Source organism: Cavia porcellus, unplaced genomic scaffold (assembly GCF_034190915.1).
Source record: "Cavia porcellus strain 051 isolate PalLab524CR breed Dunkin Hartley unplaced genomic scaffold, mCavPor4.1 scaffold_3, whole genome shotgun sequence".
NCBI lineage: Eukaryota > Metazoa > Chordata > Mammalia > Rodentia > Caviidae > Cavia > Cavia porcellus.
In genome coordinates, this window is record NW_026947486.1 from 47,992,555 (window position 1) to 48,017,160 (window position 24,606).

Here is a 24,606-nt window from a genome sequence, read left to right on the forward strand (position 1 = left end):
GGCTGACAGTTTTTTACAATCACGCTTCAATGAGAATGCCTTCCACGAACAGCATCCTAAGATTTTCACCATACATAGACTAGTGAACCTCCTGTGTGACTAAAGCAGGGCTGTTGCCTCTTGGCAGTGTAGTCAACATCATGGTCAGTGTTCTTCAGCCTGATGAAGGTTTCCTCCAGGTCACGATTCTAGTATCATGGTAGGGATCCCAGGAGTTAGTTTCACTTTGGAGTTGCTATTATTTTCACCTAATTGTGGTGAATACATGTGGGTATTCTCTCCCATGGAACTAATGTGAGGGTAGTGGCAAAGACTGTTAATGGATTTTCCACCTCAGCTTGAAGGTCTCCTGATGCCAATCCTTTATCCACACTGAGTCTTCAGGAGAGAATGGGTGTAATGTGATAGATATAGTAATAGGGTCTCTCTCTAATGTCCAGGAAGATATTATTAAGGGGTACAAGATAGACCAGAGGACATTGGCAGGGGTACAAAGAGAAAAGATTCTGGCACTAGCATATGGGGTGGGTATTGGTCTGATGGCATGGCAGCCACAGGGCTGGATGCCAAGGGTGATGATGGTTTCTGGCTGCAGCCTTGGGTCAGAGCTTTCTGAGTATAATGGGGTGTTTACTCTAAAAGAGGGTCTTCTGAGTCACCTGAGAGAATATCTTGTGTTCCTTTAAGGAGATTGTTTGTTTGCAAAGGGCACAATCAGAACTCAGTAAGTGGGCTCTGTCAACCAAAGGGTAGGGTAAATAGTTGCAACTATGAATTCACATAGGGAAGCTTATCTGCTTGTCCAGTATCCTCTTCAAAAGCCTGTCAAATTCCATGGGTCAGAATTCTTTCCAATGTGCCCTGGGTCAGCTACCCAACGTGTAAGTATGGTCATTACACCTCACAGAAGTTCCGAATTTGTTCAGTAGGGAGCTTCCGCCTATACTGTCCATTGAATCCCTTCTTAGAATTTTTGATCATGACTTCTAATGGAGTGGACTTGCTCCAATTGCATCCCATCATGCATGCCACTCACAGAAACAGACAACAGAAACATCAATTACTTTGTCATTCATTGGTAAGTGTCCTTGCAGAGCCATTTCAGACTTCTCTTGTCATTAGCAGGCTTGCAATACTGGCTATCACTCAGTGCTGCCCTAAGCCATATGAGGATGGTATTTGAACTGCAATTTAGGACTTGGTTTGGTTCCGTGAATTCAAGTCAGAGTTTAGAGTGCACTGTCTTTCTCAATAATACATTTTCATTCACATACATAGTCCATAAGACTTCCAATACTCAATAGTGACCTAAAGTGTTCAGGTTTCACTGCCCTTTGGCAGCTAATCATGGAACACAAGAATATGATCAGTCCTCTTTAGGCCCTTTCATAGGTCTCGCTCCAAACTGAAGATATAGTTTTAGATTCCCTTCTAAATTATGACCCCTGTCCTTACCATGATTCAGATATCTGACAAAAGATGTTTGGTCCTCTCTCTGAGAAACATCCTTAGACAGCCTACTGGGGCTGTCAGCTCTGTATGTATGGGCTTCCCAGATGACAGGACATGTTCTGCCAATGCATGCAGAAATTTGCTCTCTAGCTGGTCAAACACCCTATGCTGTCTGTGGGGGAGACAATCTATTCGATCTCAGTGCTTCTGGTCTGGGAACCAAATGAAAAATGAACATAATCCTGACAGAACACCAGAAATGATGTTTAAGAACAAAGAACAATTTATTTCCCTTTATCTCAGCAAAGGATTTGCACCTCCTGGAGAGCCTCAAACAAAGCTTTTTTTTTAGTTTTATGTTTCTTCTCTATAAGGCAACTTTTCATTGGACATCACAGTGAAGAAGGTTACAAAAGCAAAGGATTAAGGGGGTAAACAGCGGTCAAGATGGGTCAGGAAATTCTTGAAGAACTTTCCAAGTCTGTCATGTTCCTCTGACATTACATTATAATTGTATGCTTCACTGACATACTGTAGCTGACTATGTATAGCTGAGGTTATAATCATAAATTTACTCAGGGAGCTTAGCTGTATATTTAATCAATAGTTATACAATTTTACCTCAGGAGGTGGTTTTCTCTCAGAGCTGAACCCATAGGCAGGACTCCAGAGACATTCCAAATGCTGCAGGGGTTATTTTTCTTAACCTAAGTATCTCGCCCTTTACCTGTTTATGAGATCAGATGCTTTTGTCAGTAAAACTGAAAAGGGTGATGGGGGGAACTGACAGGCTCCACTTTATTTTGTAATAAAAATTATATTCCAGGGCCTCACTGTGTCCAATATTTGACTTTTCTCTAAGGTCATTCATGACTTCCATTTGGATGAAATAAATGCCCTTACCATTTGTGACCATTTGATTTTGTTGCAGTTCGTTTTGTAGTACTGACTGGTGTTAGTAGAGATCAAAGTATAGAAAATATTTCCAGACAACTGTTTTGTTGGTTTGCAGTACTCATTTATTTTGTCTTGCTTTAGTTTCCTTTCTTACTTTTATGTTTGTAATCTTTTTGCTGCTTTATAGGTGGAATGCAGCAGGCTTCATTACCTTCCAGAATTATGTAAGCCTTTTAGGACTTTAACTCATTCTAAGGATTCTTTTGAACTAATATAAATTTAAAATTATTGACTCATCCATTGAAGAAAATTTTGTATTAAGAAATTTTAGGAGGCTAGAAATACTGTAAAGTTGATTTGCCTATAACATCTGTCATTTCATTGATTGACAGGACTGATTTGTTTGATATGGCTGGTTTGGCAGGTGTTCCCTTCCTTCCTCACCACTCCACATACATCCATCTTGAAGCAGCACACTTAGTTGTTAAGAGAAGAAGAGAAACCATGTATCTGTTCAAGGGTACAGAGCAGCTGTGTCCCTCTACTAGAAGCTCTGTGGTAAAATTCTCATCAATAAAACTGCCTGTGCTACCTTTGCAACTTTTTTGAATATAGTAGTTACTGGTGACATAGAATAAGGTGATTTCATTGTGATACAACTTGGCCTGTATGATCAAAATCAAAGTGATATTAATATACCTGTCTTTGCAAAGATTCTTTAGAGTAACATTGTGCAGAATAATATTCACTACTACATTCATGGACTTTTTTAGATTAATGAAAAATATATGTAAGTGGTTATGTACCCACTGATCATGCAGCTATTTGGCTAATGTTGGTAAGTTTATATTCCCTTTCATTTTGGCTAACAGACATTGTTTCTTTTTAAACTGGTAGTATTTCAAAATATATGTCAATTTTTTTCATGGATATTGATTTTTGTCTCCTGTCACCTTTATTCATTTATAAGGGAACTGGATAAATTTGCTACAGATAGTTTTCTTTTTTTCCTAATCTGCTTTTTTTCTTTTCATACTAGAGGCCTTGTGCACTACAGCCAGAATTATATATATATATATATATATATATATATATATATATATATATAAACTTCTATCTAGCTATTTCTAAATTTTAAGAAAATGAGAAATGTCATAAAACTCAAGACAACATTTAAGTGGACTGAGACTTACAAGTTAAGGTAGAAAAAGAAATCTTCAAGGTATTCAAACAGATTAACTGGGCAAAAATCTCCATTGAAATAGGTATTTCTTGCATTGCTATAACCAGAAATTTTACTTTCAGACATGCAAATGTAATATTGAGCATTGCAGAAGATTGTAAAAATTCATAATAGTGGACTTTTAAATAGTTAGCAAATAGTATCTATAAATCTATTTTGTATATATTTACATTAATGCATTTTATGTAGTATCCATTTGTCTACCTGTGCATGTATATTGTACAGATGGTACGAGATTAGCCTAAAATAAGAGCAATTAATAATTAAGAAGTTTTTATACTCAAATGCCTTTATATTCACATGATTTTAGAAAATACATTTAAAGTTTAAATAAACATGTCCTCAAAATTGTTAGCATATATTTGCCTGTGTTAGCCATTCATAAAAACATTTCAGATTTTTGACTTTAAGAAAAAATCCAAAAGTTTCATAAAAGTGATTTTAAAAAATAATAAAATTAAAGAGCATAAAGATTATGCAATTAGACTTTTTGAGTTTCGTTAGAATCTTAAACAGTCAGGAATCAGAGTGTGCTGAATATTGAAATAATGTGAGACACAAGTTAATGTGATGTACATTGGACATTCTTTTGTTTAAAAGTTTAATTTGTTTTTTCTCAGAAAATGTTATATGCCAATAGTAATTGTATAGGTGATTTTAATATTAGTATGCAGGTCATAAGAAGCAATATTCTACTATTCATTAGCTAAAAGTATTATATATCATACCAAAAATGACTGTTCTACCTGAAAATGTCAGTACTATCAACAATAAAAAAGAGAGAGTTTGGTCTTATGCATTAACTTATGTGTCAGTCAACATTTCCCAACTATGTTTTGCTGCTTCCTAAGATTTAGCTCTAGATTGAAGAGATACTTCATAAATACACTAATTTAAAAATCTCAATCTGGAGAAAGTCACATAATACTAAAGTAATATTTTATTACTCATTCAGCTACAGATATAAGGAAAAATGTCCAAAACTCCAACTGAGCCCACAAAGTGAAATAAGTCAATTGGTCATAGTAGCTGATTCACTATTTCATAAACGTGATGAGGCAGAAGAGAGTGAAACAGGGAAAAAAGACAGACTAAAGCTGTGCATTATGTGATAAGCTTCAGGACAAATCTTGCAGTACTAGTGGAAATATAGCACTTCTACATATGCATCACTGAGGTCCAGAACTCATACTCTTGCCATGGACACAATCTCCACCTGTAAATCAGATGCTCCAAAGTCACATTCAGTGACGCATTGTGGCCAGTTTCCCCCAGACTGAGTTTAAGTTCCAGTACAAGACAACTTCTCAGGTTTTATCAACAAAGTTGATACAGTGGGGTATACTGAAATGTTTCTTCCAGAACTTTTTCAGAGTAAAGGACATAACTTCAATGAAATAGAACACCTGATGAAAAATATTTTGGTGTACAACTTCAAGTTGTAGATCACTTGTTGGCCTACTGGCTGCAGAAAAGGTGTCACGTTGTATGGAACTTGACTTTTATGAAGTCATAATTAATGTGCATAACATCCACTATGTCTGAAATGTATGCTGAGGCCTACTTTATCACAAGAAGTCACTTTTCAGGCAGTTGGTTGTTAGAAAGATACACTTTAACTGTGGATGTGAAGACATTTACAGCCATTCCATGAATAATTGCCTTTGATCCAAGCTTTTGCTTTGCACCTCCACATGACAGGCAGTCCGTCCTTATTCATAGATTCTGTTCCTTGCATGCACAAATGGTACATCAGTAGTGGCTTAATTTTCAGATTAGCGCTTGCATTATCAGACACAAAAGGGTCAATCTGTCCTTTGCGGCCTTGTACCTTGGCTACATATTTACCTAATGCATGTCGTAGGTTTCATTAGGCATCTTCTTCCAGAAAACTCCTGTTTATCACAAGTGTTGACATGCCTTCATTAATTTTGTGCATTATTTCTTGTAACCTTATGCACCAGGCTTGTCAGAACTGCAAGCCTCCACATGTCTTACCACACTGTGGAAGCCACTTATCTTGTGAAATCTGTCAAACTATCCTCTCCTGGCTTTAAATTGTTGCAGGTGTAGAGGGATCTGCTTGCAGTAAATCACTGAAAAATTTTTTGGCCTTTTCACAATTCATATCTTCATCAATACTATCTCCTGCCAGGTGTTTCTCATTCAACTATATTAACAAAAGTTTTTATACCTCTTCTAGCTTTTGAGTCTTTGTCTTGGTTACACCTTTGCCACATCATCTCCTATCATGGCATCTTTATTCATCAAAAATATCCTAGATTTTCTACTTTACCATCTTGTTCTCTAAGGCCAGATCAGTCACACAAATATCATGCTCATGATGTTCTAGTATTTCCTTTTTCAATTCAATGTTTATTTTCCTCCAAACATTCTTATACTTCTTACTCTGCACTTTCTTGTCACTTTCATTATTGCTTAGCACTTTCTTTTTATCATCATGCTTTCTCTTCCACTTTCTTGCTATCATGATGGATTGAAAAATAATATACAACACTATATGTGCTAAAAAGTATAGAAATAAGCTCTACATCAAGTGAGCACAGGTAGGTCTGCCTGCAACCATGATCTTGATTGGAAGAATCTATTACCACACATAGGAAAGATGACTGTGCTTATGTTCATGCAGAGATGATGGCCTTGTTCATGTTTGTCACCTTATACAAATATTGCAAATGAAAGCACAATTTGGCTGAACAGTTAGGTTCAGGAATTTAATTTCTTGTAAACAGAAGCATTTGTGAAATGAACTACCCTTTTGCCTTAGAATGGAAAGATCCTCAAACAAGACTTAGCCAATAACATACTAGGAATATCTTTCCTCAGAACTTTAAAGAATTACTACCTGTCTGCAGGTGTTTATACACAAGATCTGAGAGATTTAAAGTACAAAAAATGTAGCTTATTGCAGTACATAGATGATCTACTAATTTGTAGGCCCACTAAGGAGTTATCTAATAAAAACCACTGTCAAAACTCTAAACAATGTTACAAGTTGTACCAATATTATGTCTATATTTCTTAACAAAAGGTGATATACTTGGGATGTATTTTAACTCCAAGACAAAGACAACCGTGCCCAAGGATAACAGAGGCAATTTGGCATCTGGGCCCTCTAGAATTTAAAGAACAGTTGAAATTTTTCTTGGGAAGTCTGCCATATATGATTAACCAATTTTGTACTAATAGTCATACACCAATATGATTCAAATCAAGGATCAGATACTGAATCTTAACATGGACAATAAGTGGTCAAGAGAATTTTAAAAGCATACAATGGGCTCTGTTGGAAGCTCCAGTATTAGGAATCCTGGACCTGTTAAACCTTTGTCTCTTCTCCTGGCTGAGACAAGGAATAATTATGGGAGTGCTAACTCAGCATCTATGGCAGGAAAACTGACCATATGCTACTTATCTAAGTGACTAGATAGATTATTCATGGCTGACCTAGATGCTTATAAGCAATAGTTACTATGGCACTCTTAGTCCAAAGCCTCTAAAATAAATTTGGGTCAAATTCTCTTAGTTTTGTCAGGAATATAGCTCAGTGGCAGACACGTCTACCTAGTAAATGCAAGATTGTGATTGTGTGGTACAAAAAAAAATGGAAAAGAAAAAACCCAACACACACACACACACACACACACACACACACACCACTTTGTACTACCCTACACTAGGTTAAAACTCCATTCAAAATGAAAAACATTTGTGGATGACGGGAGAAAATTTCACTAAGTACCAGGCCATTCTTATTGAAAGTCCAGATGCTTCTTTTCAGTCTTACATTGTTTAAAATCCAGTCAGTGCTCCTTCCAACCAACCAGCAGACATTGCATAAATATGAACAGACCATTATTCAAAATTATGCCAGCAATCCCAATTTTGGGGATGAGCCATTAACAGGGATGGCTAACATGCAGTTCATTGATGGCAGCAATTTTATTATGGATAGCAAAAATATGGCAGTTTATGCCACAGTTAGGCCCATCGAGATCACTTAAACAAATGGACTTTTCCTTGGAACTTCTGCCCAATAGGCAGAACTTGTTGCTCACATTCAGGCTCTTCAACATGTCCAAGGAAAGAAGATAGATAGATGATATAGATATAGATATAGATATAGATATAGATATAGATATAGATATAGATACAGATACAGATATAGACTCTCTTTTACATCTCAAATCACACAGGGAGGTGTAAAAGTGCTGGAAATTAAGTGCCATCTCCACACTACATGAAGACTTCATAGTCATCAAGAAAAGTTGAGAAAAGCAGTGAAACTCTCAAGCGAATTTTAGCCAAACTGTGTTAAGAAAGCCACTATAAATGGCTATATCTATTTTTGTTTACCATAATGAGGCTCAGGTGAATCCAAAGACCAAAGATCATCTCAGTCCACTTTGGATCATTTATGAGAGATGCTTTTTGACATCTGATTTCCAGATCCTTCAACATATGACTGATCTAAGAAATTCTCAACAGGCTACTAAAGAACATGAAAGATTCTTCCATTCCCAGGGATTATGAAAATTTGTCAGTCCAATATGGGCCTTGGTAACCAGCATCTAATCAGACCAGGAAATAGTTTTCATTAATAACTGTCATGACCTCTTTATTCTTATATTCTTAATCTCTTAGTCCAAGTTGTTTATTTTTGTTTGACAGTCATTTAACTACTTGTGATGGCCCTAGCCCAATATCACAGTCACATCCACAGTTCATCAGGAAATCCTCAGATGAAACTCTCAGCTTCCTTGAACTAAGAGATAAGTTAGGGCAAGGATTTCTTGGTTTGCACATAGGTAGGACCACAACCTCCATTCAGTCATAAGTAGACTTCAAAGATGTAACATCCTCCATCATTACCTTTTAAAATTTTTTGAGGACAGAATAGGAGTTAGAAACAATGGTTATGAGGGATTCACTCCCTTCCATCCATTTAATTCTAGATAGCACTCTACAGTATCCCTCTTTCTTTTTCCCTAGACAGAGAGGAAATAAAATAATAAAAATCCATGAGATTGCCAATGCTCTAGGCAAGAGCACATGTGTGTTGGTTTTCCTCACCAGATCTTCAGCCATCTCCCTGAGATAAAGCAACACTTTTGCAATCATTCCTGTCAGCCACACTTTAAAATTCAAGGATAGACATTTGGGATGAGAGTCATTGCTTTAAAACCAATTGCGTATTTTAAAAGGGGATGTTGTTGTTGCTGCCACTCTGTGTTAAAGTTGCATACAGTGAAGTTTTTAATGTCACACCATCATCATTTTTTGTCTGTACCATATATTTTGTAGACATGAACATACCATGAGCACAACATCTCATAATCATCAATAAATATAGCTGCTTGCCACTTGTTATTGGGTGTACATTTGCATTTTGTACTAATCTTATACAAAATCATGGACTACACCTGTGCTTTCATAGTAACAGAGCCCATTTTCAAAAGTGCTATTTCCAATTCTTCATTTGTAGCTGGTATAAAATCAAGTGAGTCATCAATAGGATAGCTTAAATCTGGCATGAGACTGAATAAATTTTTCATATAACAACCTTCTTATTCCCCCATTTACATAAAGAAGAAGACAATCTAGTAATTTCAGGTACAAAAAGAACACATTCCATTATCCTCATGGCTGATAGGATTCTGTTTACTGGTTCACTGTGCTCTATAGAGCATACTTCTTTTCCAACTTCAATAATTACACAACCACACCAAGTTTTATGTTTGTCTTGTACAATTCTTCAGAAAAATGAAAATTGGAATGCATTTCCCTTAAATTTATCAAGTGGGAATGGATTTGCATGACATTCTTGCTAACCAATACATTTTTCTTTTTGTTACATGAAAATTTAGTTATAACATAATTTATTGTGGTCAAGATAAATATTAAAATACAAAATTCTTCCCCCAAAAAACTTTCAAAATTTTAAAAATTATAATCCTGTTGTACCACATGTTCATGGAACTTTCATGTATTGACTATTGTTATTAAATATATTTTTCCCACACACAAAAATTATTTTGGGACATAAATTTTTGCTCATCACATATTTTAAATTTGGGCAATGATGAAGCAATAGTTAAAAATTAACTAGATGAATATAAAAGTAAAATATTTGAGGTATTTATAATTACGTTAAAATACTAAAGACATTTGCCAAGTATAAATTCTTGTATTCATTCTTCTTAAAATTCATAGTATTTTTGACTATATTATATATTTTTATAGATTATTGATTAATGAACATGGGTAACATTGATAGTACATCTAACTGTATCTAATTTTTAATAAGCTTGCATAACTTTTCTAGTACATCGAGTATTTAAAAGTGGAGGCTTTTGTCAAAATATAGGTCAAATTAAAAGTGAGCTTTAAATAAGTCTTAGCGAGTGTTACATCTGTTTGTAATGTTAATTTACCCTAATGTTAAAAATTTCCAAAGACACAACTCTTAATATACTAGTAACAGTTTAAAAATTATTGATTTAAAAAAGATAATATCTATGACTTATCTGGTTTGTTTCTTTTTAAAAATGAGTCCTAATGTTAATATTTTTAAGAGACAAAAAGGTTAGCTTGTTACTCCATTTAGGTAAAATGCTATTATTTTACTATCTACTATTAGCTTAGTTTTTAAAATAAGTTTTATTAAAAATTTTTCATTTTTACAGAAAAGTCTTCAATGATTCAGTAACAAAGATTTAGGATTTTTCTTATTTCAAGTATATTTTAAGTTCTTCTACATGTACAGTGCTAACATTAATATATAACATAATCTGGGACACATATACCTTATAAGTTGAGTTTTAAAAATACTTGTGACCTATATGTGTAATGACATAATTTTGTTATATTGTAAAAGTTATGTTTTTGTTGCCAAGTAAACATTTGTGCTAAAAGTATAAATTTTGAATAAAATATTTCTAATTAGAGATGATTTGTTCTACCTATAAATATAATTAAAATGTGACACACAAGTATAAAGTCTGTATCTTTGTTTAAAAAAAGATACGATACTAATTTAATTTTAGAAAACAGCAAAACTTTTAAAAAGAAGTTTTAAATTTGTCAAAACTTTTGTTTGCTACTATCTCATTAGGGTTAAACATTTAGGAAAATTAAGTTTTAGGAAGTTCATGTTTATTTAGTTATCAGCTTAAAGATTTTTTGACATTTATGATTACATAAAATATTATTATGCACTTATGTGATTTTACTTATTTATAAATGTATTTTTCATGTATAATGCAGCTAGTTATGATTGTTATCTTAATATACTGCAAAGACATCTAAATTGTTTTGGCAAATTGCTAGCTTTTATATTGCTCAAGATTTTATGCATCCTTTTTTAGATTCTTAACATAAAGGTCCCTCAGTGTTTTCATATTCCCTACTCTAGTTCAAACTTACTCTTCCTTCTTTCACATTTCTTACTTAACACCTTTAGGAACTCATTCGTATCTATGCTGACTCTAGTCTTGCTAAATCCTCCAAGAACCAAGACACTTTCACTACTCCATTCCTACAACCTGGAAACTGGCTGCTCTCAGGTAAAAACACTAAAATGGTCATGTCCCTTTTGAGTAATTCTGACCACCCTAATAGTGTTAAAAAGGAAATATCATTTTTCTTAGGCCATTTTTCTCTAAAATATGACTGTCATTTTCCAGTGTACACCAAACAAGATCCACATTCGTAAAGTCTACCAAGCTGCATACTGAAGAGATAAAAGACACAGCTTGACATCCCCATGAGTATCCCTATAACTTTGCCTCTTCTGTAGTATCCTAATAGAAGAAATAATCCAGTACTTTCCCTATTCCTAACTAGGAATCATAAACTAAGACCTATGGCTACAGGAACCATCTCAGACTTTTCCCCAGAATGAAACATCATCTTTATTTCCTGTGATATCCTGATTTGACCCTTTATTTCTGAGTATTATTCATCCTCTTAACCCTTAACATTACCACATAGATCTTTCAAGATGCTTTAATTGGATACTGTCCTACATATCTAAAATCCTTTGAAACCTTTAATGGAATAATATGACTACCCTGATTGGTGTACCTCCATCTTTCCCAGATAGCATATTCATTAAGCCTTGCACCCTTGAGAAAACAGATAAACAGTTTGGCAGGGCTAAATTAACTGATACTGCCAGTCCCAAGGGAGTAGGCCTAGCTGAAGTTTCTGACATCAGAGGCACTAATGAGTATGCAATAGATGCTAAGATTTCATTGAATTGTGAAACAGATTATAACCAGCCCTGCCTCAAAATTGACTTATTCTAACCCAAGATACATCTTTATGTATTTCTTGAACAAAACAACATGTGTAACCCCAATTGTTTTTAGATGTTTCTCTCTTCAAAGCTATTATCCATCTACTCCCACCTACTGATCACAATTTTAAATATCTAAGAATTGTTTTATAATTGTCTGGGTACACTTCCTTCTAGGGTAGTCTAAATGGCTACCCATGGGATATTGGCAGGACAGGTGAAAGACTCCCTGGTAAACACTTCCCTAACCAACAGAAGTTCCCCCAAAGGTAAAAACATCAATAAACTTTGTGACAGAGTCTCCCCATGCCAAAATTCAACACATAGCCAAGAGGGTCCTGTCATATTGAAAGCAAGCCTTGCCTTTTCCCCGTTAACAGCAACTCTTAGCTACCATAACAATATATGGAACAAATTTGAGGGAGTCAAATATTTGTTTTCTACTTCAGCCCCAGACATATAATATATAAGGAAAGAAATAAATATGCAGATAAATTAAGCATATAGATACCAAATGGTCATGTCAAAAAGGCAACCTCTCTATCTTACACTGTACACAAAATTCTAGAATTTTGTACTAGGAATAAAACTTTAAAATCTGTTAGAGAATGGCAACAAATCACACTCAAAGGTGAATCCACTGTAAATGCAACAGACTTCTCAAAATAAACCTTGAAGGCCAGGAGAACTTACAGTGAAGTATTCCATGCCCTAAAGGTTAACAAATTCAAACCTCAACTTATTTATGCTGTAAAACATTCCTTTAAATTTAAGAAGGTTTTTGCACTTTAAGAAGAACCTCAAGAAACTCATAATCACCAGACCAACTTTACTAAAAAATCTCAAAAAATACCCTGGAAGAGACAATGAAGCCAACAGTGTTAATAAGTCAAAAAGAATGAATCTGTCTGGCAGGATGAGTAGCTAAGGAGAAGATGAGAAAATCAGCAAAAGAAAATAATGCAATGCCTCTATTACTTGTCCTATTTCTAAGTGGTCACCTCTATTACTGTTACCCTTGTAAGTGATAATTTCTGTCATTGTTATCTAATATCACTAACTTCCCTCCATTTCTTACCAGGACCTGGTAGGTCAACCTTACCATATCCTTCACAATTTATCATTATTTTATTTTTATGATCTATGTCTTGTGCTTTTTTTCTTCATACTACCACACACATAATACCTATCTTTATGCATCTACAGATAGTTGACTATACCTTACTATGATTAAATAATTCTTTATGATAAAAGGGAACAATTGGCTGTTTCAAGAGAATATTTACAGGGCACAATTTTTGAATTCATCTTAAGTAATGCTATTTCATGACAAGCCCAGTACATAGCATTAAAGGTGACAAAATATTAGTTCTAGTGCATTATTTTCCAGTTTGTGCTTTGTACTATAGTTATTACTGATTGTACTATTTAAATATAGTGACATTGCTATTTTGTTCAATCAATTCTCCCTATATGGCAATAGCTAGATTGTCTGGGAGACATGAACAATATGACAGCCCAGTATTTAAAAAACCTCAATACTAGTTCAAAAGTGCTGCAAGAGTGCATTCCAAATAGACAGAAAAGATAGGGTCCTGGGACAGACTCAAAGGCCAAAAGCCAGCTATACCTAGAAGAGTTCTGAAAAGCACTCATTAACTAAAGAATTCTTTATACTAGTAGTAAAACTACCTGTTCTAAGCAATTTGCTAAGCTGAGTGTAAAAAAATAAGTTTAAAAAATGAAAAACAAGAAAACAAAGAAATAAGATTCAATCCAACATATCCAATTCACCCAAAACAAACCCAGGGGGCACTGAGATGGAAGAAATAACAGTTTTTCCCTCATGAATTTCATGAAATGGTAACAGCAAAGTAACAAAGCAGGTGAATAAATCCCTAGGCAAAACCAAAACTGAAGTAATAACACAGGTAATTGAAGAGATCATGATCATAATGAATTCAGCTATTAATGAATTTATAATACTGGTAAAAAATAGAAGAATCTAGAGAAACTATGAATGTCCAATATAGAAGAGAACTAATCCTTAAAACGAATGCAAACAGATGTCAAGAAGATTAAAAATTCTATTGAAAAGATACACAACAGTATCAACCCATGTAAAGTTAGAAGATCTGAAAGACAGGGCTGTAGTTGGGACTATGGAATGAAAGAATATTTAAACACAACAAAGGAACATAAAAAATCTATCCAACAGCTTCTAGGTAATTCAAAGAAAAATAATATGAGATTCGTTAGAATCACTGAAAAATCAGAACACAATATAAATGAATTAATAACCTAATTATAAATAGCAGAAAACTTTCCAAACATGTCAAAGTAATTTGACATACATATAAGTGACTCATATTGAACACTAACTACCCATGTGCTGCATCCAACACAGCTCTTAGAATTCTAGAGGCAAGACAGTTGAGGATGAAGAAAAGAAGACAAAATCAAGATACAGAAAAGTGAGGTCAGGTGAAGCCTCTTTTGCTGTGAGAAAAGACTGCCCAATAACTGCAACACATCTACATATATAACCAACTAAGAGGCTGTTTACAGAGAATTCAAGAGAAGGATAAAATTCAGGTCAGGAAGAACATCTAATTTTCAACAAACATCATGTCTTAGCGTTTACACAAAGAACAAGTACTCCCAACATATCCCCTTTTTCTGTATTGTAGTTGAAAGTCATACGGTGGTCACTTGGAGCTGGAGGATCTGGATTTGGAGAACTCAGCAGAAGAAATTCTTTCTTGTGGAAGGCTTTTCTCTCTTCCCCTGGCCTTACCAGTGATGTTTATTCCTGTGAATGCCTTCTCCACCTCAAACCCTTTCCACTTTGAGTGGAGGTACTTATCAAGGCTAAAACTTCCCAGTTCAAGGATTTCAAGTCCCTGTATTCCTATACAAGTAATTTAACCCTATACATTCTATTAATGCATAACAGTAGTCAGTTACCCCTGTGGATGGAAATTATCAAAAATCTATCAATGATTTGAATTCCTTAATATATTCATCATAATAGTATGACATTATTTTTTTTACATTTTGTGGTGATACTTTTCTGCTGGATGTTTAAGACAAAGTTAAAGTGCGACCTGTATTAATTAAAATGAATTTATTTCTATCTATCAGTGTCAGTTATGTCTCCTCAAGATTTACCTTGTAATGGTATAAAACACCTCTCTGTTCTTCTGTCAATGCCATACATCTGGATAAGTCATGGCCATCATTTTACCAAGCTGTTTTATGTGAAAGCTTGGAGATCATTCTCTTCCGGTGACTCCTTTTATGCACACTATACAGGATTTATGTCCTTCATATTTGGTCTACTAATCTTCTGTGTCAGAATGTCAAGGACTCACCAAGTCATATATTGTCACAGTAGAGGTGGCAGAGGTAGATCCTGGATCCTCATTAACCTCAGAGGGCCAGGTTTAAAGTGTTAATTGTTCTCCTATCCCATCTATCTTTCTAGTTTTTGATCTCCAAACCTCAGTTTTTGAACATCAAGAAGAACAGACTAATTATAGTGGGACATTGAGAATATTAATATTACTTTGCTATTCTTCACCATATTGAAATTATTGTATGCATATTATCAAACCATAGTGACATGAAATTGGAAATTAATGGCAAAAGGAGCCATAAAAATAAGGTAAGCATGTGGAAATTAAATAATACTCTTCTGAATAAGCAACAGCTCAAAGTTAAAATTAAAGGAGAAATAGTAGAGTACCTAAAATTGAATATTAATACTGATATAACATATCACAACTCGTGGGATGCAATGAAAACAGTTCTACAGGGGAATTTATAGCACTGAATTTAAACATCAGAAAAACAGATGAAGTTCAAATAAACAACTCAATGTTGAAGCTCGAAATTCTAGAAAATAATGTGTTAAACTGAAAAATCATATGTCGAAAAATTATGAGAATAGAAATTAATGCATCTAAGACAAATAACATTAAAAAGAATCAGTGAATTCAGGCACTGGTCCTTTGAAAGATTAAGTGAAATAGGAATGCATTTAGTCAACATCAAACAAGGAAAAAAAAATCTATGGATTTAGCAATGGAAAGGGAGCAATAAGAACAGAGCCTGTAGAAATACAGGAAACATCACTATCTGCTTTAAACTTCTACTGAACTAAGATGGGAAATTTAGGAAAAACATGGCTAGATTCTTTGATACAAATTAATTATCAGTGCTGAATCAAAAAGATATATAAAAATTCTAAACAACCAAATATCAATCATAAATAAAATTGCATCATAGTGAAATCTACCAACAAATAAAAACTCATGTTCTGAGAGATTCACTGCTAAATTGTATGGCAATTTCAGAAAATATCTAATGTCATTATTTTTCAGAGTCTTTATTATATAGAAAGGGAAGCAAGACCACAAAAGTCATCCTTAGCAGGAGGTGTTACCCTAATACCAATAACAGTGAAGGAACCAGCCAGAAAGTAGAACTGTAGGCCAATCTCTTTAATGAACATCAATGCAAAATCCCTCAATTAGAGGCTGTCAAACAAATTGCAACAAATCTTCAAAATCATTGTACACCATGAGCAAATAAAACTCATACCATGGAAACATGCATGGTTGAACATGCAAAAATCCTTAAATGTAATTCATCATATTAACAAAATCGTAGACAAAAACCATATGATCACCGGAATAAATGCAGAAAATTATTTGACAAGTACAACATACATTCATGAGAAAAATTCTAAAGGAAATCAAAACAGAATGCCTTTATATATATGATATAAAAGTCCTCTACGAAAAGTCAATATCCAGATCATAATAAATGTCAAAAAATCAATATATTTCCTCTAAAATCAGCAACAAGACAATTATATTTACTATCACCACTACTCATCAATATAGTTATAGACACATCAGCCAGAGTAATTAGAAAGAGAAAATAAGAAAATGAAGGTATGATGGTAGGAAAAGAATTTAAATTATCCTCATGTGCTGATGACATGTCACCATTTGTGCCTAGATGTTTCCCAAAACCTCATGAAGTCATAAGACTTTATCAGAAGTGGCTGATAATATTTTATGCTGGAATTAAGTATATGTGATCAATAAATTGGCCCATTAATTGGTTTGACATAGTTTTGGCTACAATTAAGGGTGGAAGCACTACACAGACCATAGGGACGGTAGCCTGAACACAAAGCAAGGAACAGAGACTGCATTGCCTCCACAACCACAGCCTTGTTATTTTTTCCGTCTTCCACCACTGTAAACTGTTACCTCTTGCCATGTGCCAGTCTACCTTCGGACCAGGGAATTATGGACTGAAACCTCTACAAGCTGTAATCTTATTAAATTTCCCCCTTAACTTTGGGTGTCAGGTATTTTGTCTCAGCAAAGAAAAAGTAACTAAGATGGAATTCTGTATAAGAGTGGTATCATTGCTGTTCCTATACCTCACCATGTGGTTAAGGATCATTTGGGAATGATTTGTGGAAAGTGTTTGGAAATATTCAGAAATACCAGCTGAAAAATGACAGCTGGAAATAGGCTGTACAAAGTCAGAGATTCTGGTCAGGCTTCAGACCAAAAGTTTGACAGAAGTCCTGCATAGGAGTTTGACAAAAGATGAGGCTCCAGAAGTTTCTTCTGGGAAGAAAGACTATATTGGCTATTGGACTCCAGAACTGTGTATTATGGCTTGTCAGAAAATACTTTGCTCATATCAAGAGACTTTTCCTGAAACTGAGATTAAACACTGCATACAAATTAAACGTACTGAAAATGCTTTATTGCAACCTAATGTTGAAGCCATGACATACTTACTATTGGGGGTTTTTAGACAGATCTATGTGGAGAATCAAGAACAAAGAACCCAGCAGAATTATGCAAAATGTTTTGAGTTTGGCAAAAAAGAAGCTCCAATAGAATTCTAGAAATGAAACAGCCAAGATCTTGATTGCTGAGAAGAAACAAGTGGAATAGAAAATAAAACCTGACAGCATTATAAGAAGCAGAAGGATTCCATCATTCACATTTTAAAAATTGCAAAAGAGAAAGATTTTGCTTTGGGAAGAAAGCCTCAGAGCACCATGCTCTAGAATGGTGGTGGCCTAGAAAATGTTTTTCTGACTGTGGGGTTCAGAATACTCAATGATGCAGGCACTTATCCCCTATAGCCAAGAGTGAAGGAAGCCTGACTAGTGCTTTAGCTAGCATCAGACCATAGAATCATCCATGGGGTGCTGGTTTTAGGTGCCTTCAGAAATAAGAGTTATGAGTTCAAGAAGGATTCCACACTCATTTCAGAAGAAGGCGTGGAAGGCTAGCAATTGTGCCTCTGGAAATTCAGTGTGTGAAGCTATGAGCATGAAGGTAAAGATTCAATGGAGTTTCCAATTACTTGGAGAAGCCATGAATGTGACTTATCTGAGAAAAATCAAAGAGAAAGCGAAGCCAGCCCAAGAGGGAAGCCATGGGAGCTACAAACACCAGAAGCATTGTGTGGGTCTAGACATCTAAACACATTGAAGTTCATATCTTTCCACAGATAGCCTTGGATGCTGCAAATTCAATGCCAGTACTCAATGATTTCCCTGTTTGATTGTGGACTTGCTTTGGGCTCAATCTCTTGTTTTTTCATGTTTGTAATACTTGGAAGAGAAATGTCTATTTTGTGTGTGTGTGCTGGTGTTCGAAATCATGACCCTGCACTTGCCAAGAAGGTGCTTGTGCCACTGAGCTATATCCCTAGCACCAGATATGTCTATCTTGTGCTACTGTATGTTGAAAATGTTTCACTTTCTTGCCACTCGTACTGAGGCTAACAGCTAAGAGTTTGCCTTCAGTAGTGATAAAACTGTTAGGACTTTGAGAACTCTTGGAGATGAACTAAATGAATTTTTTGGTTTTCCACTAGATGTCCCACAAATCCTCATGCAGATATAGGGCTTTTTCAGAGGTGGCTGAGTCTAGAGAACATGATACTAGAATTAAGGATGTGTAATTAGTAAATCAACCCACTGATTACTTTAGCATAGTTCTGGCTAGGAAAAAAGTTCTGAGTGCTACAACTTCCTTAGGGATCATAGGCTGTATACAAAATAAGGGACAGAAAGTGTTTTCTCACCATTCTTTGTTGCATTTGCTGTTTTCCACCACCATAAACTGTTGCCCCTTTGTATGTGCAATCTTCTGATGGAGCCAGCTGATTATGGGTTGAAACATATACTAGCTATGAGCTAAATAAATCATTCTCCCTTTAACTTTGAGCATCAGGTATTTTGCCTCTGCAATGAGGAAAGGAAATAATGCATGACATGATATTTGACATCAAAGATCACAAATATTCAACCAAGAGATCACTAGATTTAACAATCAAATTCCAGAGTAGCAGGACACAAAGTAAACACTCAAAATTTAACACCATTCCTGTAACACAAATAACAAACTCACTGAGAGAAATTATGTACAGCATAACTTTCACAATATCATCAACAATAATGATGCACATAGGACTCAATCTCATGAAGGAAGAGAAAATTTCAAAAATACACTATTCTGAAACAGGATATTGAAATGAATATCAGAAAATAGGTATTCTCTGTTGTTGGCTAGGAAGAATCAATTTAGTAAAAATGACTGTACTTCCAAAACTACGCTACAGGTTTAATGCAAACTGAATCAAGGCACTATTATCATAGACAAAAATTCTAAAATTCATATAAAGCCAGAAGATACCTAGAACAGCAAAAGCAATTCTAGAGTACAATAGTAAGGCATGGGATATTGCAATCACTGACTTTAAATTGTAGGACGAATCTATACTTACAAAAATAGCATTTATTATTAAAAAAAATCAAGGCCAATGGAAAACAATATGACACAAAAATAGCTTCAACAATGTGCCGCTATCTTTGAAAAAAAGCCCAGATACAATCATTGGAAAGAAAATACCCTGTTTATGCCTGGCAAGTGCATGGTCATGAGTTTGATCCCTATTACCAAAAGAAAAAAAAATGTTTAAAAATGGTGCTAACAAACCTAGATTTCCCCATAGTGAAGATTAAAATTATTTCCTTATCTCTCACCATGCCCAAAACTAAAATCAAAATTAATCAAATATATAAACTTTAAAAGAGATCCACTTAACTTACTGGAAATTTGAATAGGTAAAAACTCTTGAAGATGTTGTTGTAGACAAAAGACTTTATGAACAAAATTCCACACAAAAAGGAACTACTCCAAAGAATGAAGAACTGTGATCACAACATATTAAATAGGATTTTTCTCCAAAAGAAACCACCAATAGATTGAAGAGAAAACCCACAGAGTGGTTAAAAATATTATCAGTCATTCTCAAAGCACTAAAATCTAGAATATATAAAAAAACTGAAAAATCAGCCCCGTGCTATATTTAAATATCCAATCCAAAATGGACAATTTATATGAACAGACATTTCTCAGATGTGGACATCTGAGCAACAAAGAAATATACTAAAAATGTTTAACATCATCAACCATTCAAGAAATTAAAATTTTAAAAGTCTGAGATTACATCTCACTCCAGAAAGATTAGTTACCATCAATCAGCCAATATGGTGAGGTTGTGAGGAAAAATAAATTGTACTTCATTGTTGGCAGGGGTGCAAGTTGGTACAAGCACAGTAGAAGATATTATGGAAATTCCTCAGAAAATTAAAACTAGAGGCTCTGACCCACCTCTTCCTCTTCCCAAAGCAATCAAAAGCAACATGCCATGGTGATATATTCACACCCTTGTTTATGTGGCCACAATTTTTAATAGATACATCTTGTAAACAGTTCATGTAACCATCAATGGATGAATGGATCAAGAAAATTTAGTTTTCTATGAAATGGAGTAGTATGCCATCATAAATAATTATAAATTTAGGACAGTTTTAAGTAAATAGATGAAAAATGAAAAAACAATTTTAAGTAGACTATCTTGGACAAATGCTTAGATTTCACATTTATTATATTTTGGAAGAAACTGAAAAGGAGAGCAAGGAACAAATGGAAGCTAGATTAGGAAAAGTAGAATTAAAATATACAAATACGAAGGAGAACAAGAGAGGCAGAAGGGAATAATAAGAACAGAGATATTTTTAAAAGGTTGAAAGGAAAACAACAAAAACAATTCTTTGTAAAGGGAGAAGGGCAAAAGAATTGAAGGGTATGGAATGGAAATATAAATGAATTAAGTTGTATTATTTTAGGAAAAAATGCCTATGATGAATATAAACATCAAATACAAACCAAGTAGCAATAAAGTTAATTTTTAAAAGTAAATCAATTCTGAGAGAAGTTCAAAACAGTAAATTCCCTTATCAGGAAAAAAAATGAGCACAACTAAACAACCTAATAATATGGCTCAAAGTTGTTGCAAAACAAGAATACTCCAAAACCGAGCTACCTATAGGAAAGGAAATTATAAAGATCAGGGAAGATATTAATGAGCTTGAGACAAAAGCTATACAAAAAAAGTGAAGATTTGCAAAATTAAAACAGAGAAAACTTTATCTAGTTTAACAAAAATAAGGAAAGGCCTGAATCCATTCTATCATAAATAAAGGTGAAATTACAATAGATTCTGCTAAAATCCAAACTACTATCATTAGCTAATTTGAGAAACTGTACTCTAATAAAATAAAACATATGGAAGAATTGGGTAAATTTCTCGTTATAGATGAAGTACCAAATCTGAAACAAAGTACAAAAATCTTCAATAACAAATATCAGTCGACAAAATTGAAAATGTAACTTCAAAAATAAAGACATAATAGTCCATGTCCTAATAAATTTACTTCCAAATTCACAATAACATTAGAGAAAACCTAAACTCTTTAATGAATATGAAAGAATATCAGTGCCAACAAATTCATTCCTGGAAGCCAAAATTACCCTGATACCAAAACCATGAAAGTACCCAAACAAAATGACAAATTACAAATAATTTATTTAATGAATCCAGTTACAAAAATCTTCAATGCAATACTAAAGAAAAGAATGCAGCAAATCCTCAAAAAGATTATACATCATGATCAGTAGGATTCATTTCAAGGATTCAGTGATGGTTTGATATAAGCAAGGCAATATATGTAATACACCATTTAAATAAAAATAAGGACAAATGTATCATGATCATATCAATAGATGCAAAATTTGATAAAATTTACCATAAATTCATAATGAAAACACTAAAGGAAGAGGGATAAAGGGTATTCATTTCAACCTGATAAAAGCTTACCTTGAAAACACAAAGGCAAACCTTATATTAAATAAAGAGAAGCAGAAATCTTTCACTCTAAAATCAAGAATAACACAATGATATCCACTACCACAACTTCTGTTTAATATTGTTCTCAAATCCTTAGCTATAGCAATGATTGAAAGAAATAAAATGATATGAATAAATAATGAATAATTTAAAATATCAGTATTTGCTTATGGCATGATTCTCTACATAGAAGACGCACAGAATACATCAAATCACTCCTAGAACTAATATTAAAACTCATCAGTGTAGCAGAATACAAAATTCACACTCAAAAATACAAAGTGGTCCTGTACACCAATAAAAGGTTCACAGGGAAAGAAACTCAAAAATCCAAACCCTTCAAAATATTATGAAAAATAAAATCTAGGGGCAAAATTTTTGAAAGGCACATCATGGGAGATGTATTATACCCATGTTTATTTTTAAAAGTATTTCTATTGATAAATTTCTAATTTTAATGTTTGAGTTTTATTATATGAAACAATGTGTACTTAAGAGGAAGGTAAAATATCAGTAAAATATTGAATTTTAAATAGGTAATGAGTGTTTAGAACAAACTTCAACATTTTCAACATCAATTGTTTACCTGTTTGCAATATCTAAAAATTAACAACAGAAATCAATTGCTATGTGAATTACAGTGAAAATTTAAACAAAACTCTACCTCAAAAATAATCTTTACTTCAATTATCAAAACTAAGGCAATCTTCATTCATGAAACAATATGACCCATACAAAATGATCACTTATATTGATAGCATTTATCTTTCTTTTCTGTATTCTTTGATAGGACATACTTGACATCTTGCTGGTCATCTTTTTTTCATAGGATGTTCTTCTGATGTTTCATTTGTCTGTTCACTAGGCTCCAGTATTCTCTTGCAAAGTTCTTTGGGCAGATACATACTGTTCTTCCTTTGTCATAATCGATCATTTTTCAATTCAATTCCCAACCCTCTAAGAAAATTTCTCTGAGATATTTTGTGCTTGTTATTTTCTTCATAAACTATGAAACTAATTGTGCTAGGTATGTTTAGGAACAAGAAAAACACAAACATTGCCCATTGCTTTGTGTTTTGAGTGAAATCATACTTGAAGCATAATTTACCAACCACATCTATTCCACCTTTCATTTTGTCATAAAATGTGAACATTTCTGGCTTCATTTGTATTGAGAATTTTACTGTCAATCACTTTTGTTGGCCTGCTTGCTTGTTTTCTCTGAAATAATGTCTCATTATTCAATCCAAGCTAGCTTTATTTTCACTCTGTATCATAGGTTGACTTGAACTCACAGGATCCTCCTGTCCAGGCCTCTTAATGACTGGGAATGCAGGTGTGCACCACTATGCCTAACTTGCCTATCAATCTTAATATCATAGTGGGACACTGAAAGTATCAATATTGCTTTGCTTTTCTTCACCATAGTGTAGTACAAGGTAACCTGGAACTTTTTTATGTAGCCTAGGCAGTTAGAATTCAAGGTAGGAATTCCGGCCTCAATCTCCCAGTTGCTAGGATTACAGGTGTGTAGCAGCATGCTCCACCTTACTATCAATCTTATAATCATGGTGTAATATTGACAATATTCACAGTACTTTGCTTTTCTTCACCACATATGAAGCCAGTGCTATGTCTTTCAGAACAACAAATTGTGAACTTGCAAAACTCTTTCAGGAATCTCAGCTTTGCTTTTGCAAATAGTTCCTGTGCTGGTCAACTGGTATTTTTTCCACAAATGCAACATTCATGGGTAACTAGTGAACCAACTGTCAAACATTATATTGCTTTAATATTTGAAATATGTGCAATGTGCAACTATTCACAATGTCATATAGTGCTAGTAGCTGTGAAGCTGGAAATTGATCACATGTGTAGGGCTGCAGCAGGACCAGGTCATGGCCATCCCCAAAACAAAGAGTACTTGTGGCAAACCACATGAAGAAGCTGCTTCATCCCAGAAAATCTAAGAAATTTGTCGCTAAGTAGTGTGGTTGAAATTGACATCATCCTTCTGAGTATATAAATACATGAATTACACTTGTTGAGCAATTCCTTTTCTCCCATTAGGAGGATAAGGGCTCTACTTGACCCCATATTTTGTTTCTTCTTTATTTTCTCATCTTCTAGTGGTCCCGAATCCCAAGAACCTCAAGAGTTGCATGGGTTGTGGCATATGGTGCCTAAACATGGACAGGGTAAGAGATTGAGGGAAAGGGGACACTTCTCATTTTCTTGAAACTAGGTGGAAAAGTGCATTGGTAAAAGTCAATAGTCATCACTGGAGTGTCTTGATATTGGCTTCATCATGTTTAAAGATTGTGGCACTGAAACAGAACCTTATTCTTTAGGGACATTTATAAACAGTCTTTTGAGACACCTCTTCTGC